Raw genomic sequence first — 16,836 nt, 5'->3', positions numbered from 1 at the left:
TCCATTTTATAACATTCCTTCCCTCATTATTTATCAAAATGTATGGCGAAGATATACATTTTCTACTACCCACTTTTACTAAGGGAATCCTAAGCTTACTCCACTGGCAAAGGAACTGTCAGCCATTATCCAATAAATTATAATTCATATAAATAAAATAACATCAACAAATAATACCATGTGATGTGAATCCTTGCGCCCTCGAAGATCAACAAATCTCTGTGACCTCATGGTCCCCATCTCGCATCTTAGGATCATGCAGAGATCACGATATCTCTCGCCATGCTATCGCGCATTTCCATAAGCACATGACTCCTACGAGATAAAGGATTTTTCTATGTGAATAAACAATCAAATCATCCTAGATCTGTTATCAATACTATAATACCATCCATCTCAAAAAGAATGTCAAACCTATCAGCCAATTAGAAAACATTTAGCCAAGCAGCAACCTTTTACAATAATGCCTTACGTAATTCAGGATATACAGATAAGATAGAATACAAGGTAACAAACTGGAAAACGACAAAAATAAATCCATAATTACGCATAAATGACCCAAAAAGAAAGCAATAACCCCATCCGTAACTCCTCGAAACAGCATAACCCTAATCCAGAGCACACAAAGTTTAAGACTAAACCCAATAGCAAACAAAACAAAAAGAATAACAATAAATTAAGGCGAAAAAAATCCATATGGTTCAACCCGCCATACAGCTCCAACATAAAAACTAATATACCAAAGGAATTTTTTAAAATAAGTGGTCAATCCTTTCAACAGTCCCATAGATACAGCACTATAATAAATAAAAATTCAATAAAAATATCTTACTCTACTATGCCTAACATAACACAAACGATAATAATATCAAGCAATGCTAAAATAAGAAAAGCCCAGGCCCATCTCCCGCAGATTCCACCCACACAAAATTGCAATTGCCGAAACAAATAATCTTACCCCTTAAGAAACGATTGCATGCACAAGGACGTCATCTATTCATGTACAGTCACTGAACTCCCAACCACAACAAGTGCAAAACACATTAACTACTGAACCAACAACATTAGAGAGTTCCACTGACTCCCACTGTTCCAACCCCATAAATAAGACACATGATAACACCCAAGTTACTCAGGAACCCCATCCTGAAAACGATTCGAGCCTACACATCCCGTCCTCCTCTACAAGTTTATCCTACACCCATAGTAGAAACTCCGACGGCTTAAACACCATTAATGCAAATGTAAAATCCCACCAACGGCGCAACGGCATATATAATTAGAATGAGAATTTCCAACCATATAAGCTCCTTTAATAATGAAAATCCAAACAGTAATAGAGGCAACTCCCTAACAACTCTGATTAAAACCCTCCAATATAGGAATATTCCGTACTCGCTAAAATTGGATTTATTGAAAAAATCCAATTCATACACCCTAAATCCAAATTCTGCAACCTTTGCACTTCAGAAGCAGTTGCAATAATAACATATCCTAAAGCCACGATAAACACCAAAAAATGAGCTTATTTCGTTATGCAAGCACAGAAAAAATTTCAAGTATAGCCAGCTCAAAACCACTTAAGTCACAATACCTGAACTAGTTTACTTGTATGAGTGTATATGTATGCACGCATGGGAGGGTGGATGTTGCATCGCTGTAGCTATGTTAATATTTACGTATGTCTATATGTGTACTTATACATATGCATGTTTGAGCAAGTATATGTTTGTACATGTCTATATATGTATAGCTGTACATCTGTATATATATATATAGGTATATATGTGTGCATATGTGTATATATGTGTATATATACATATATATATATATATGTGTGTGTGTGTGTGTGTGCATGATCTTGTCTCCATTAATTTCATTTCCTTATATATGTGTATGTATATATATATATATGTGTGTGAGCTTGTAGTCGTGCGTTTCGTGTTGAGTGTATATACATATGATTATGTGCTGGAGTGTGTATATGTATGTATGCACGTGTGTGTGTGTGTGTGCGTGTATACGCGTATGTATGTATGTTTATGTGTGTGTATATATATATGTGTGCGTGCGTTTGTGTGAGCATGGGCATTTAACGGAATTACACACCTTAGCCGTATATGTGTGTGCGTGTTTACGCGTATGTATATTTATATGTGCGTATGTATATATGTTTATATGTGTGTGCGTGTGTACGCGTATGTATGTATTTATATATATATATATATAGGATTGAACTCAGCACCTTTTGGGGTAACTTTAAACCTTGATACAACGTCTAGGACCACTCGGCTATATGTCACTAGGACCTGAACGAAGGCAGTGAAAAAGTAACATTCAAAACAGAGAATCAGCAACTATGTCCCAAAGCCTAGCTGGAGTCCGAACACGGTACCCCCGTAATAATAATAAAGGGTTGGGTTCGAGACTCCTAACAAACGGTTCCCCAGTTCGATACAAAACACCTGACGAAGGCCGGAGGGCAAAACGGCCGAAACGTTGTGACAATAACAACCAAGATGAGGAAGTCAGTCCGACAATCTCAATCAATGAAAACACCTCATCTCAAAAATACAGACCTTCTCACTATTCCTTAAATTTACGCAAGTTTTCCTCAAATATACGTAAAGTTAATTCTCTTATTCTTTTATCATAGTGGACTTAGTAGAGTCGACACTGAACTGTGATATTCTATTAGCGGCATGTTCGAAAACGCCTTAAATAACATAATATGCAAAGTCCAGATCTGGACAAAAAGGTCGGAAAAACATAGATTTGTAGAAATTTTATTTTTTGTATTTAAATGAGTTTGAGCAATATTATGTATATGTGTAATTACCATCTTGTTAGTTTACTGATGTCGTAGGAATAACTAGTATCTCAGAGTCTTGTAGTAAATATTAGCAATGATATTTACAACTTTGTGGAATTTTGTAGGCATTTTCATTCCATTAAAGTCGCAATAACAAAAGCCATGACTTAACAAGGATGTGGTGTTATGAATATTTTCTTAAACTCATTTGCTGATTTTGTGATAATTTTTTTATATCTTGTGTTCAGAGCAGCAGTGACTTTATTGTAACATTTTCATGTGAAAATGTTGTTACGTTGGTGGACATGTTTAACCATGATTTTCTTGCATACTAGCAGAGTGATCTGTTGCCCGAGATTAAATGATGATTGACAAATTTTTCACACTGCCATAATTTTTATTGTCATCGAAATCGGTGAAATCGACCATTTTGCAACCAAATCAGTTTGCCTGCTTTAATTGAGGACCCATTGCGGTGCACCAGGAGGAAACTTCATATATCTCCCCTCATTGACTTAGTCAACAATACATTGTAGTCTATATTTCACTGTAGAGGACCTAATGTTGATTTTAAAATTTTCCTTTTTATATATAATGGCTTAAATTTAAGTTTAAAATGAAAATGTCAAGTACCATTGTGCAATTTTACTTTAAACAGAAACATTCAACCTGAACGCGCGCCTATCATATCAAAGAACCTACTGTTGGTTTTATATGTTGGTAATTTTTGCTTGTGTGGTAATAAAACTTCTCAAATACATTTGTGATGTTAGACTGTGTAAGATATTAATATTGGTCAAAATCGCGTGTTCCTTCTTTCATCGGATTATTTCGATTATCGATTATCAAGTCTTATCGTAGACATTTCGACACAAATAATATCTAAGAACAATGCCAGGCGCATAAAGTACCTTTGTGAGAAATTTCATCATAAAAATCTACCCATCGGTTTTCGAGTCCATGGGGAACGAAGTCACAGCTACACAGACACATAGATTCACAGATACACACAGTTCCCTTTATATAATAGTAGAGATATTTTTATTGAGAAAAAATATTTCTAATTTTTTTTTTTTTTTTACATGGAAGTCACCACGTATCAAGGCCCGGAGGCCACTCGGGGATAAGGATTATTGCGTGTACAGTAATCAATGGGACAATATCATAGTAATCGTTAGTAATGGAGATCTGGTAAAGTATTTACTTGAGGGGGCGGTTTATCAGGAACTTGTTTATGTTGGACTTGAAGATATCCAAGTTGTAGTCAGGTGGGAAACAGTCAAACGGAAGAGAGTTCCACATGCATGAACTTCTAAGAAAGAAGAAATTAAAGAAAGAAGAAATTTTTCGAACCATTGTGTTTATTACAATAGAAAAGCCAACGTTTACTGAGTTGATCGTTATTGTTGCGGCGGTCAAGAGTGGTACGCGCATGGCAATTGTATGTATGTGTGGCGTTGGCGCTTAGTAACCGAGACCAATTATTCAATTTGCGCTTAACAAAGCAAATATCTTTCGCTGCTGATGTGGAATAAAAACCAATGGAAGAATCACAAAGCAATTATATCGGATTAACGAGTTACCTATATTTATTTCAAGACGCGCTCGGTTCGACATCAAACCGAATTCATCATGACACGTCATATCATACATTATTGTTTCGACTCACTTGCCAAGTAACTTCGGTTTCGCATTTCTCCTTTTTTCTTTTTCTTCTCACGCTTGTTATAAATATACATACATGGTTTTTTGAAAAAAGAAAAACCGAATGAATTTATAAAATTGGGGTCAACGTTTCGTCCCTTATTGCAGGGGACATCTTCAGGATATTAAAAGGAATAATGCAGAAGAAAACGAGCATAGACCTCCCCATACACACGCATTTATAGTTTTCTTCCCGATATAGGTATGGATTCTAACACTGTTTCCTTTTCACTTACGTATGGTCTATATATATATATATATATATATATATATATATATATATGTGTGTGTGTGTGGGTGTGGGTGTGTATGTGTGTATATATGTGTGTATGTGTGTATATATATGTATGTATATATATGTATGTATATATATGTATGTATATATATATATTTGTATTAAAAACAATAGAGATACCTTGCTTAATAATTCTTTTTTTCATTTTTTCGATCTTTCGTAAGATTTTTTTAACTTCAAGATGGAAGGTATTTACAAATGTTCCATGGTTCACACGAGCGCTTTCGATTCTTTCTTGATTCATCATCAGGTGGAGATAAAATATTAAAAATAGAAGTGAAATATATAGTTAAGAATGATAAAAAGAGTCAATCTTAGAAAGGTCCTCGTGGACAACACAAGGATTTTACAACAAGAAAGTAATTGTAAAAAATTAAAAATACTTGAAGCACTATATATAAAAACCCAGCACCCATCTATAAATAGCATTAATTTTGAAAGTAGCAATAATGTGCTGAAATGTTTAGCATAACCAGTATACGACTGGTTTTACTAACATTGCCTTTTATCATCCTAATTTTTAATCGAGTTTTTTATCACTCGTAAATGTATATTTTAATCGACTTTTCATTGACTCTTTTTATCATTCTTAACTATATATTTCACTTCTATTTTAAATATTTTATCTCCACCTGATGATGATTCAAGAAAGAATCGAAAGCGCTCGTGTAAATCATGGAACATTTGTAAATACCTTCCATCTTGAAGTTAAAAAAATCTTACGAAAGATCGAAAAAATGAAAAAAAGAATTATTAAGCAAGGTATCTCTGTTGTTTTTAATAATGTTTGCCTGAATGAAGGAATGCTGCCTAAATACACTAATATATTTGTATATATATGTATATGCATGTATATATGTATGTATATATGTATATGTATATATATGTATATATATGTATGTATATATATGTATGTATATATATGTATGTATATGTATATGTATATATATGTATACATATATGTATATATATATATGTATATGTATATATATATATATACATATATGTATGTATATATGTATATATATATGTATGTATATATATATATGTGTATATATATGTATATATATGTATGTATATATATGTATGTATATATATATGTATATGTATATATATGTATATATGTATGTATATATATGTATGTATGCATATATATGTATATATATGTATGTATATATATGTATATGTATGTATATATATGTAAATATATGTATGTATCTATGTATGTATATATATATGTATGTATATATGTATATGTATGTATATATGTATGTATGTATATATGTATGTATATATGTATGTATATATAATGTATATATATGCATCTATATATATATGTATGTATATATATGTATGCATATATATGTATGCATATATATATTTATATATATATATATATATATATATATATACTAGCAGTTCAGCCCGATTTCGCCCGGCTATGTACTGTTCATAAGTTGATGTGCATATATATATATATATATATATATATATGCAATTTTGGCTCATGTCCAGGTAACCTACATCTAAAATTTCAAGTGTTTAAACCTTAAATTGGCGGACGAGTTTGGTAGATTCTACAAAGGCAACTCTTTCAACTTTGACTTTTTGGCAGCCAAATGTTCGCCCATAAACTTATTAGAAAGCTTACCGCATGCCTGGATGCCCTTTATGTAAAATTTTAAATGTTTAGACCCAAAGTTGGCTGAAAAATAGGAATCTTTTGTAACTTTTACCCATTGATAGCACAATTTTCAGCCAACAACCGATTGAAAGCTTGGCCTATGTTTTAATACACTTTATGTAAAATTTCAAATGTTTAGACCAAAAATTAGATGAGTAAGGACAATTTTTTAAAAACTTTGCTTCCAATTTTGACCCGTTAACATTTATTGTTTTGGGCTCAAATCAAATTAAAAATTTTGATCCATGTCCAAGTAACCTCCATCTAAAATTTCTATTTAGACCCAAAATTGGCGGAGGAGGTTGGTAGAGTCTACAAAGGCCAAATGTCTGGCCGAAAACCGATTAAAATGACTGTCACAAATCTTAATACACTTTATGTCAAATCACGGGTCTGTAGACTGAAAATTGACAGAGTAGTTTAGTAGGGAAATGTACACACATACAGAAACACAAACACAGAAAATTTCATACACACACATGAACACACACACACACACACACACACACACACACACATATATATATATATATATATATATATATATATATATATATATATATATATATATATATATATACGAACCCTAGTGTTTCATTCTTTCAGGAATCATCCGTGCAGGAAGCTACAATCGTGAGATTCTGATCTGATCACAAAGTCATCTCTGACTCTATTTGCAAGGAACACACCGCATGTTAAGTGTTAACCGCGAGAAATACAGTTGAAATAAATATTTATAAAAAGTGTAAATATCAAGACGACAAGAGTGATTTTATGATTATGACATCATGATCTGCGAATGTAAGCTTAAGTGACCGACTTTACTTTCAACAGAGTGCTCAGCAATAAGAACCGCCTTCTTAAAGAGGCTGACGTAATTATTACTATAATCGTTTTAAATATATATATTTATATACATTCATATATATTCATATATATATATATTCATATATATATTCATATATATATATATATATACATATATTCATATATATATGTTCATATATACAGTGATGATCATATTTATTGGCACGGTAAAATAAAAGTTAAATTTTGTCTAATAAATTCTAAAAAAGGGATTTAATTTAAGAAAATAACAAAGTATATTATGTATTTTTAACTGGCCTTTCCGATGCAGCAATCGGATTTTAGAAAAAATAAATAACAAAGGAACAACAAACATAATTGCAAAAAACCCTTGTTCAAAATCATTGGCACGGCTTTGTTTTTCTTTTAGTATCAGTATAATATCAATCAATTTCCGGTTTACGTGCTTTCTGAACTTTTTTATAGCCATATTATGCTTGTTTAACGCTAATTCAGTGAATAATTTTTTTCAGATAATTTTTAGATAGCGATTTATTTAAACTATTATAAGTGACTAAATTATAATTTTCAATCGCCATGGTTAAAACTAAGGAACACAGCGAAGATGTCAGGAAGCTTGTTGTAGCATGCCATACCAATGGGGAGGGCTATGATAAGATTTCAAAGAAGCTAAACCTTCCCAAATCCACTGTTAGAGCCATAATAAACAAGTTCAAATCGCAAGGCCACGTTATGAGTTTAGAGGGTAGAGGAAAAAAAGGGATTCTTTCCCCAAGAGATGAACGGAAAATTGTTCGACAAGTAAAACAAAACCCAAGGATCTCTGTTGGGGAGATTGTTGATGAACAGAGCACCTCTGGAGTGAATGTATCTCGACATACAGTTGGTAGAGTTTTGAAGAGAGCTGGTTTAAAAGCATGTCGTCCGAGAAAGACTCCCTTATTGAAGCCTATGCACCTGAAAGCAAGGCTAGCCTTTGCAAAACGTCATATTGATAAAGATGTTGCATTCTGGAAACGTGTTCTATGGACTGACGAAACGAAAATAGAGTTATTTGGCCATAATAAAGTGTCTTAAATTACAGAAAATCTGGCGAAGCTTTCCTGCCTAAGAACACCATACCCACAGTGAAGCACGGTGGAGGCAGTTTGATGTTTTGGAGATCCTTTGCTGCCTCTGGACCAGGGCGACTTGTTAAGGTCACAGGTAGCATAAAAAAGGAAGATTATGTTAAAATATTGGATGAAAACCTGAAAGACTCTGCTAAAGAGCTCTCACTTGGTCGTCGTTGGTGGTTCATGCAAGATAATGACCCAAAGCATTCGGCTAAACTGACTAAGAAATGGCTTGAGGACAATCATATTAATGTTTTGGAGTGGCCATCACAAAGCCCAGACCTTAATCCAATTGAAAATTTATGGAGAACATTAAAATTGAGGGTAATGCAAAGGAAGCCTAAGAATCTTATTCAATTGGAGGATTATTGTCAGGAAGAGTGGGCTAAAATTACTACTGAAGAGTGCAACAACTTGGTTGTAAACTATGAAAAGCGACTGAGGAAGGTAATCAAGGCCAAAGGCTATACAATTGATTATTAAATAAATCGTGCCAATAATTTTGAACAAGGGTTTTTTGCAATTATGTTTGTTGTTCCTTTGTTATTTATTTTTTCTAAAATCCGATTGCTGCATCGGAAAGGCCAGTTAAAAATACATAATATACTTTGTTATTTTCTTTAATTTAATCCCTTTTTTAGAATTTATTAGACAAAATTTAACTTTTATTTTACCGTGCCAATAAATATGATCATCACTGTATATATTCATATATATATATATATATATATATATATATATATATATATATATATATATATATATTCATATTCATATATATATATGAATATATATATATTCACATATATATATATATTCATATATATATATTCATATATATTCATATATATATATTCATATATATATATATTCATATATATATATATTCATATATATATATTCATATATATATATATATATATTCATATATATATATTCATATATATATATATGTATATATATTCATATATATATTCATATATATATATTCATATATATATATATTCATATATATATATATATATATATATATATTCACATATATATATATTCATATATATATATATATTCATATATATTATATATATATATATATTCATATATATATATATATATTCATATATATATATATTCATATATATATATATATTCATATATATATATTCATATATATATATATATTCATATATATATTCATATATATATATATATTCATATATGTATATATATATATATATATATATATATATATATATATATTCATTCAACTACCTCAAGCCAGGATACAAACCCGACCGCCCAAACGAAATATATATATATATATATATATATATATATATATATATATATCTTTCGTTGTCTCTACTTGTTGATTCTTTTTATTCTCTTTTCTTCTCGTCACTTCCATTTCTCTTTCTCTCTCTTTTTTCTTTATCTTTTCTCCAAGCTTTCTTTCACTCTTCTTCTTTTTCTTGTTCTTTTTTCTTTTTGTTACTTGCTAGCTTCTTCGGTCTGTCTATCTATCTGTCTCTCCATCTTTCTATCTATCTACTATGTAAGAATCGATAGAAAATTGTGTCTATAATAATATTTATGAAATCTGCATGAATTAAAATATGATATTTAAGCGTATATACGACCGCGCTACGCCGGGCGTCCCTGCTACCCTAGATGAATACTTTTGCAGTTTTAACAAAAGAACTACAATAATATCAGAGTGTCTCCATTTACACTGAACATCCACAGAATGCCAACATCAATATATTACATATGAAAGAATCTGCTGGAAAATTTCTATAGGTCTCACTAGTTTGTCTTAATAAAAATGGCTCTGATTTTCCAAATCTATAGCTGTTTCGGGCAGAACGATATTATTGTAAAAACGGAAGTAAATAAACTTACTTCGATATAGTTTTGACTAATGGCTACGAATTAGTTTATATCGAAGTGACATTATTAAGTTAAGACGAGGCTATAATCTGAGATTGAGATAAGTGAGCCCAAAGCCACTCAAGTGAATGCATTAAAAGTGATAAAAACTGATTGGATCTTGTCACATATAATTGTATACATATTACATATACATATATACATATACATATGCATATACATATGCATATGCATATACATATACATATGCATATACATATACATATACATATATACTACCATCAAGCAATTCGAGACAAACTTAATAGAATATAAGAGTTTTTCCCGATAAATTTAATTAATTTTACATTTTACAGTATTACTTTATCTTTATAAAACATTAGAATCTATAACAGTGACAAATACATTTGAAATAAAACGTATTTTCTTCACATATGTTTCCTTGAATGGTAAGTTTTTGATATTCTCCCAATGCATTTTATAAATATGTCAAAAATAATTCTGCCCTTTTAAGAAAACGATTTAACACTGGATTATCTAAGCATCAGACAACAATCGAAAAAAAATGAGTACCCGTTCATTCTTCGGTCAGAGAAAAGGAAATTGTTTGAATATTTTAATGGGGACTTACCCATTAACTCATAATGGACTCTTCTAACCGTTATAAAACCCTGAGTTTACTCCTCTCGTGGGACAATTATGCGATTTAAGGCGAGACTACAGACTGTCTAACTTAAAAATTGAGAAATGTCGACAATCCTTTCTTTGTATTCACTTTCTTGTACAATATATTCTTTTCTACCTAAATGTTTTTGTTTACTCACGTTCACCCCTAACAAGGCATCTCACCACTTGGATGTCAGGGGCTCCTATTTGGGACCATACATGGGAAAAGATTAACAAGATGTTGGTTTACGTCACACTTAAACTGCTGCATATCAGTACAGCTAGGGAAGCAGGTAGCAAAAAGGGAATTCCAATGTTTAGCTGCTCGAGGGAAGAAATTATCAGATTAGAAAGCTTTCTGGAATTTAAGTACCTCAACAGTGAAGGAGTGGGATTTTGTTGCTAAACGTGTTTGTCGGAGATATGTACGCCGGCGGGGGGGGACACAAGTGCAAAGAGTTCATCAGAGCACATTTCATTAAAATATTTGTAATACAAGCACTGAGATGCAACATTGCGACGATGGAACAGGGGTTGGAGCTTTATGACAGAGTGGGGCCTATTAGATTGGAGATCTTTTTGTGGGGGAGGCCCTATCCAAGAGGGATAGGGGAGTAGTAGATGCACCAGCCCATATGTGGCAATAATACCTCATGTATGGGCGAATACTGGCCTGATACAGGATACTCTCAAGTATGAGCAGCTGTCTTCTAGTTCCATAGAGGGAACTCACCTTCTTTCCAACAGCCCTCGCAGTGTCCTTAATGTATTTGTTTCAGTTCATATTGCCCGCAAATATTAGGCCAAAGAGGAAGGATTCTCAGGTAGGTTGTTATTTATTATGTATATCAGTGGTTGTTCGCGTTTTCCTTTATGACACGTTTATATATATTGCAGTCATTTTTTTCGTTTTGTCTCAATCGAGAGTCTTCTTTAATAACAAGATGGATCCAGAAAGTTTCCAATTTTGTATTCAAATATAAATATTAATAACACAAAGTTAATTATATATATAACACAAAGTTATATATATATAACACAAAGTTATATATATAACACAAAGTTATATATATATAACACAAAGTTATATATATATAACACAAAGTTATATATATATAACACAAAGTTATATATATATAACACAAAGTTAATTTAGATAGCTCGATAGTGCAATGCTGTAGCTTTAAGTAATGGACTAATATACCGTTTCACTGGGAGTAGATACTCATTTTATGCCTGTTTTTGAGATGGGCATAAAATGAGTTCCAGCCCCCAATCAAGTTTTATATTATTTGTTTGCAAGTAAGCAAACATATCGAACACTTTTAAAGTAGCGGTCAACATGTTTATATAAATAGACATTTGAATATATTTGCAGGCGCCGATCTCATAGGCGGGAGGATAAAACTGCCGACAATCAACTAGAGAGTTGTAGGTTCGATCTCTTGCTAGGGATGTGTGTTAGTCTAGTCGCACTGGAGAGCTCTGATATAATGATACAGTCTTCCAGTGGATGAATATATATATATATATATATATATATATATATATATATATATGCGTGTATATATATGTGTGTATATGTATGTGTGTATATATATATATGTGTGTGTGTCTATATATGTATGTGTATGTATGTATATATATATATATATATATATATATATATATATATATATATATATATATGTAAATATATATTGCGGTCATTTTCTCGTTTTGTCTCGATCCAGAGTCTTCTTTGATAACAAGATGGATCCGGAAATACAGATCGATTTGGCAATTAATGTTATATTTAGACAGTCAATAGGTTCCCTGAAATTTATTACGAAGTTTGAAACGTTAATAAGTTATGCGCTAAACATTAACCTTAACAAACGCTAACAGTGTGTATTGTTAACAGAAGGTAAATTCTCGGGACTTGACGATTATCGACAGACGTCGAACAGAAGTTGACTTGAAATACAGCGAGATCTTTATCACTTATCAATGCTTGTTTCTGACATAGCCTGTAAAGGTAATTGAGAAGGTTTTGATAATAAACTGTAAAGCGGGAGGAAATACGTAGACTATCTCCCGCCATATCGAAACGATGTTAGAGACATTGTAGGTCAAATAAAGTGAGGATGAATGGATACCTCATATCCATAATGTCCCATACAAAAATAACGAAATGTTAGTCAAGAAACAAGTACAAAAACAGCGACTCAATAAAAGAGACAATCGAAATAGACGTATACGAGACAACTGTATTGTCGCCCGTACGTGTTCTCTTTGGACAGCTGTAAATTCTCCGCCAGGGAAAAGGCGAAGTAATAAGAATCGGCCATATTTACGTAGAGATAATTGCTTAAATTAATAAAATTTGTTATTGTAAATACTCGTAAGTCGTCGACTCTTTCGATAAAGTTACCCAAATCTACCTTTCATTCTGTAACCTAGCGCGTATGGTCGGGTTCGAGAAAACATTAATAGCAGCAGCTGTTAAAGCAATATGCAAATTAGCAAGTGTGCGTGATCTTGCGTCACAAAAAAAAAATTAGAAAAAAGACATGGCGGTGTCAAACAAGAAAAGCAAGTTGCGTTCCGGGCAAGAATGTCTTGTAAAGTCGAGAACGAGAAAGTGCTGGCTAGGATTGCGTGAAGTGACGAGGGAAAAGTATTTTAAAAAGCATGGTTAAAGGACAGAGACTTTTAAAATGAACGTGTGTGCGAAGAGACTTTTGAAAAAAATGAAATGCGTTGGTTTTGAAGAACCATGAGTAAATACGTTTTTTGTCCCTTAAAAAATGCCGAGTCGAATTTTTATTTCTTTCCTATTTATGTTTATTTGTCGCTGCGATGTTATAATATTTATGGAGTCATTTTTAAGATATATATACATATATATATATATATATATATATATATATATATATATATATATATATATATATATATATATATATATGGTGGGGCTTGATATGGTTTTCATTGACCTTACAAAGGCCTTTGACACAGTAAACCGCGCAGCTCTCTATAAGGTTTTGAAATGGCTGGTGATACCTGACAATATGCTGAATATAATCATGTCCTTTCCTGGTGGAATAAAGGCATCTGTTGTTTCAAATGGAGAGTTTCAGAACTTTTTAATGTGACAAATGGTACAAAACAGGTTTGCGTAATAGCACTTGTGTTGTTCGATTTGTTCTTTTCAGCTATGTTGAAATATGCTTAGAATTCAAATGTTATGTTGAAATATGCTTAGAATTCAAATGTTATGTTGAAATATGCTTAGAATTCAAATGTTATGTTGAAATATGCTTAGAATTCAAATGGTATGTTGAAATATGCTTAGAATTAAAATGTTATGTTGAAATATGCTTAGAATTCAAATGTTATGTTGAAATATGCTTAGAATTCAAATGTTATGTTGAAATATGCTTAGAATTCAAATGTTATGTTGAAATATGCTTAGAATTCAAATGTTATGTTGAAATATGCTTAGAATTCAAATGTTATGTTGAAATATGCTTAGAATTCAAATGTTATGTTGAAATATGCTTAGAATTCAAATGTTATGTTGAAATATGCTTAGAATTCAAATGTTATGTTGAAATATGCTTAGAATTCAAATGTTATGTTGAAATATGCTTAGAATTCAAATGTTATGTTGAAATATGCTTAGAATTCAAATGTTATGTTGAAATATGCTTAGAATTCAAATGTTATGTTGAAATATGCTTAGAATTCAAATGTTATGTTGAAATATGCTTAGAATTCAAATGTTATGTTGAAATATGCTTAGAATTCAAATGTTATGTTGAAATATGCTTAGAATTCAAATGTTATGTTGAAATATGCTTAGAATTCAAATGTTATGTTGAAATATGCTTAGAATTCAAATGTTATGTTGAAATATGCTTAGAATTCAAATGTTATGTTGAAATATGCTTAGAATTCAAATGGTATGTTGAAATATGCTTAGAATTCAAATGGTATGTTGAAATATGCTTAGAATTCAAATGTTATGTTGAAATATGCTTAGAATTCAAATGTTATGTTGAAATATGCTTAGAATTCAAATGTTATGTTGAAATATGCTTAGAATTCAAATGTTATGTTGAAATATGCTTAGAATTCAAATGTTATGTTGAAATATGCTTAGAATTCAAATGTTATGTTGAAATATGCTTAGAATTCAAATGTTATGTTGAAATATGCTTAGAATTCAAATGTTATGTTGAAATATGCTTAGAATTCAAATGTTATGTTGAAATATGCTTAGAATTCAAATGTTATGTTGAAATATGCTTAGAATTCAAATGTTATGTTGAAATATGCTTTTGCTGATATAGATACAGGCTTAGAATTCAAATTCAGAACAAGTGATTGTCTTTTTCAAGTAAGATCGTTTAAAAACTAAAATACTCTCATTCGACAAGCGGCCATTAGAGACTTATATATATATATATATATATATATATATATATATATATATATATATATACACGTACACAATGTGGAACGATAAATTTGTCGCCCTAACGAAAACAACACAACAGCTTTATTTTAAAGCTTTTATTGAAAAAAAATCAATCCAGGTAATTTTATAATGTAGTAAAGCTGACATCTATTCTACGTAGCCCAGTTTAGCCTCAATTACCGCCTCGATACGGTTCTGGAACCGAGCATGCCTTCTACAAGTGCCAGTGGAAGGTCGGTGGATAGCGGCGATCAGGCTGTCTTTGGTTGTGGTAGGCCATGTTTCTGATGTTCTCGACGTATAGCCAAACGAAGTAGTCTATCACGTTCAAGACGGGGGGAGGAGAAGGCAGTGAAAGAAGGGTTAAAAGTTGTAGCACTCCTTCTGAAGCCACGCCTGAGTCTCTTTGGACTTGTGAGCTGGCGTTGAATCTTGCTGCCATATCTAGGGCCGGCTAGCGGCCACCTAATTGCACCAGAGGATAATCACACTCTTCAGCACATCCAGGTACACGTTGGTGTTGACTTTTAAGTCGACTTCAAAGTTTTAAGGTGGCATAATGTGGCCCTCACTTGAAATCCCACCAAAGGCCATAACCGTGGCCGGATACTTCGTTGAGCAGTGCCCTCAAGCAATGAACTGCCGGATTTGTATTTTGAGAGTGCTGGCAATGGTCCTGTTGTCATAACTTAGTTCGGTAGAGAGCATGAGTTGCACGGCAGCACATCTCCGATCTCGTTCATTGAACATTGTGTAACTTTCAGACATGATAGAATGCTCCTATCTCTCTTGGGATTTGTATACTACTGGCCAACTAGTAGAGATCTGCACTAAAAAAGAAAACTGTTTTTCATCAAACGGAAATGGAATTATATCGTATTTTCTATGGCGACAATTTTATCGTTTCGTTATATGTATATATATATATATATATATATATATATATATATATACTTTTATGTACATAAATAATATTTTTAATATTAAAAATAAATAAATACGTCCCATAAATATTAAGGGCGATTCATTCATATATATGTATGAATAATAGCTTTTAAATAAACGGGAAAAGAGCGTGTAGAAGTTTTTAATATCGCTAAAAATATGAAAAGCTAACAACAAATATCAAAATGAGTATCTTTTTTTTAGCTTCTTTGGAACATTCGCGTCAGTTCGGCCTTTTTATTGCATGCAACAGCGTGTGTCATATTTCCGGCAACGTAAATCAAAAAATCACGTGTTCTTTATTTTCAATTAGCATATGTTTTGCTCTGTGATAATTACTTAAATGCCTTACTAGTCTAGTTGTAGAATCGATGTGAAAGATTTTCTATAGTTTTTCATGGCGAACATCTTTTCCGGGATTTAGTTCCTATT

This window comes from Euprymna scolopes, chromosome 1, assembly GCF_053919585.1.
Source record: "Euprymna scolopes isolate OS-2025 chromosome 1, ASM5391958v1, whole genome shotgun sequence".
Lineage (NCBI taxonomy): Eukaryota > Metazoa > Mollusca > Cephalopoda > Sepiida > Sepiolidae > Euprymna > Euprymna scolopes.
This window is presented reverse-complemented; position numbering follows the sequence as displayed.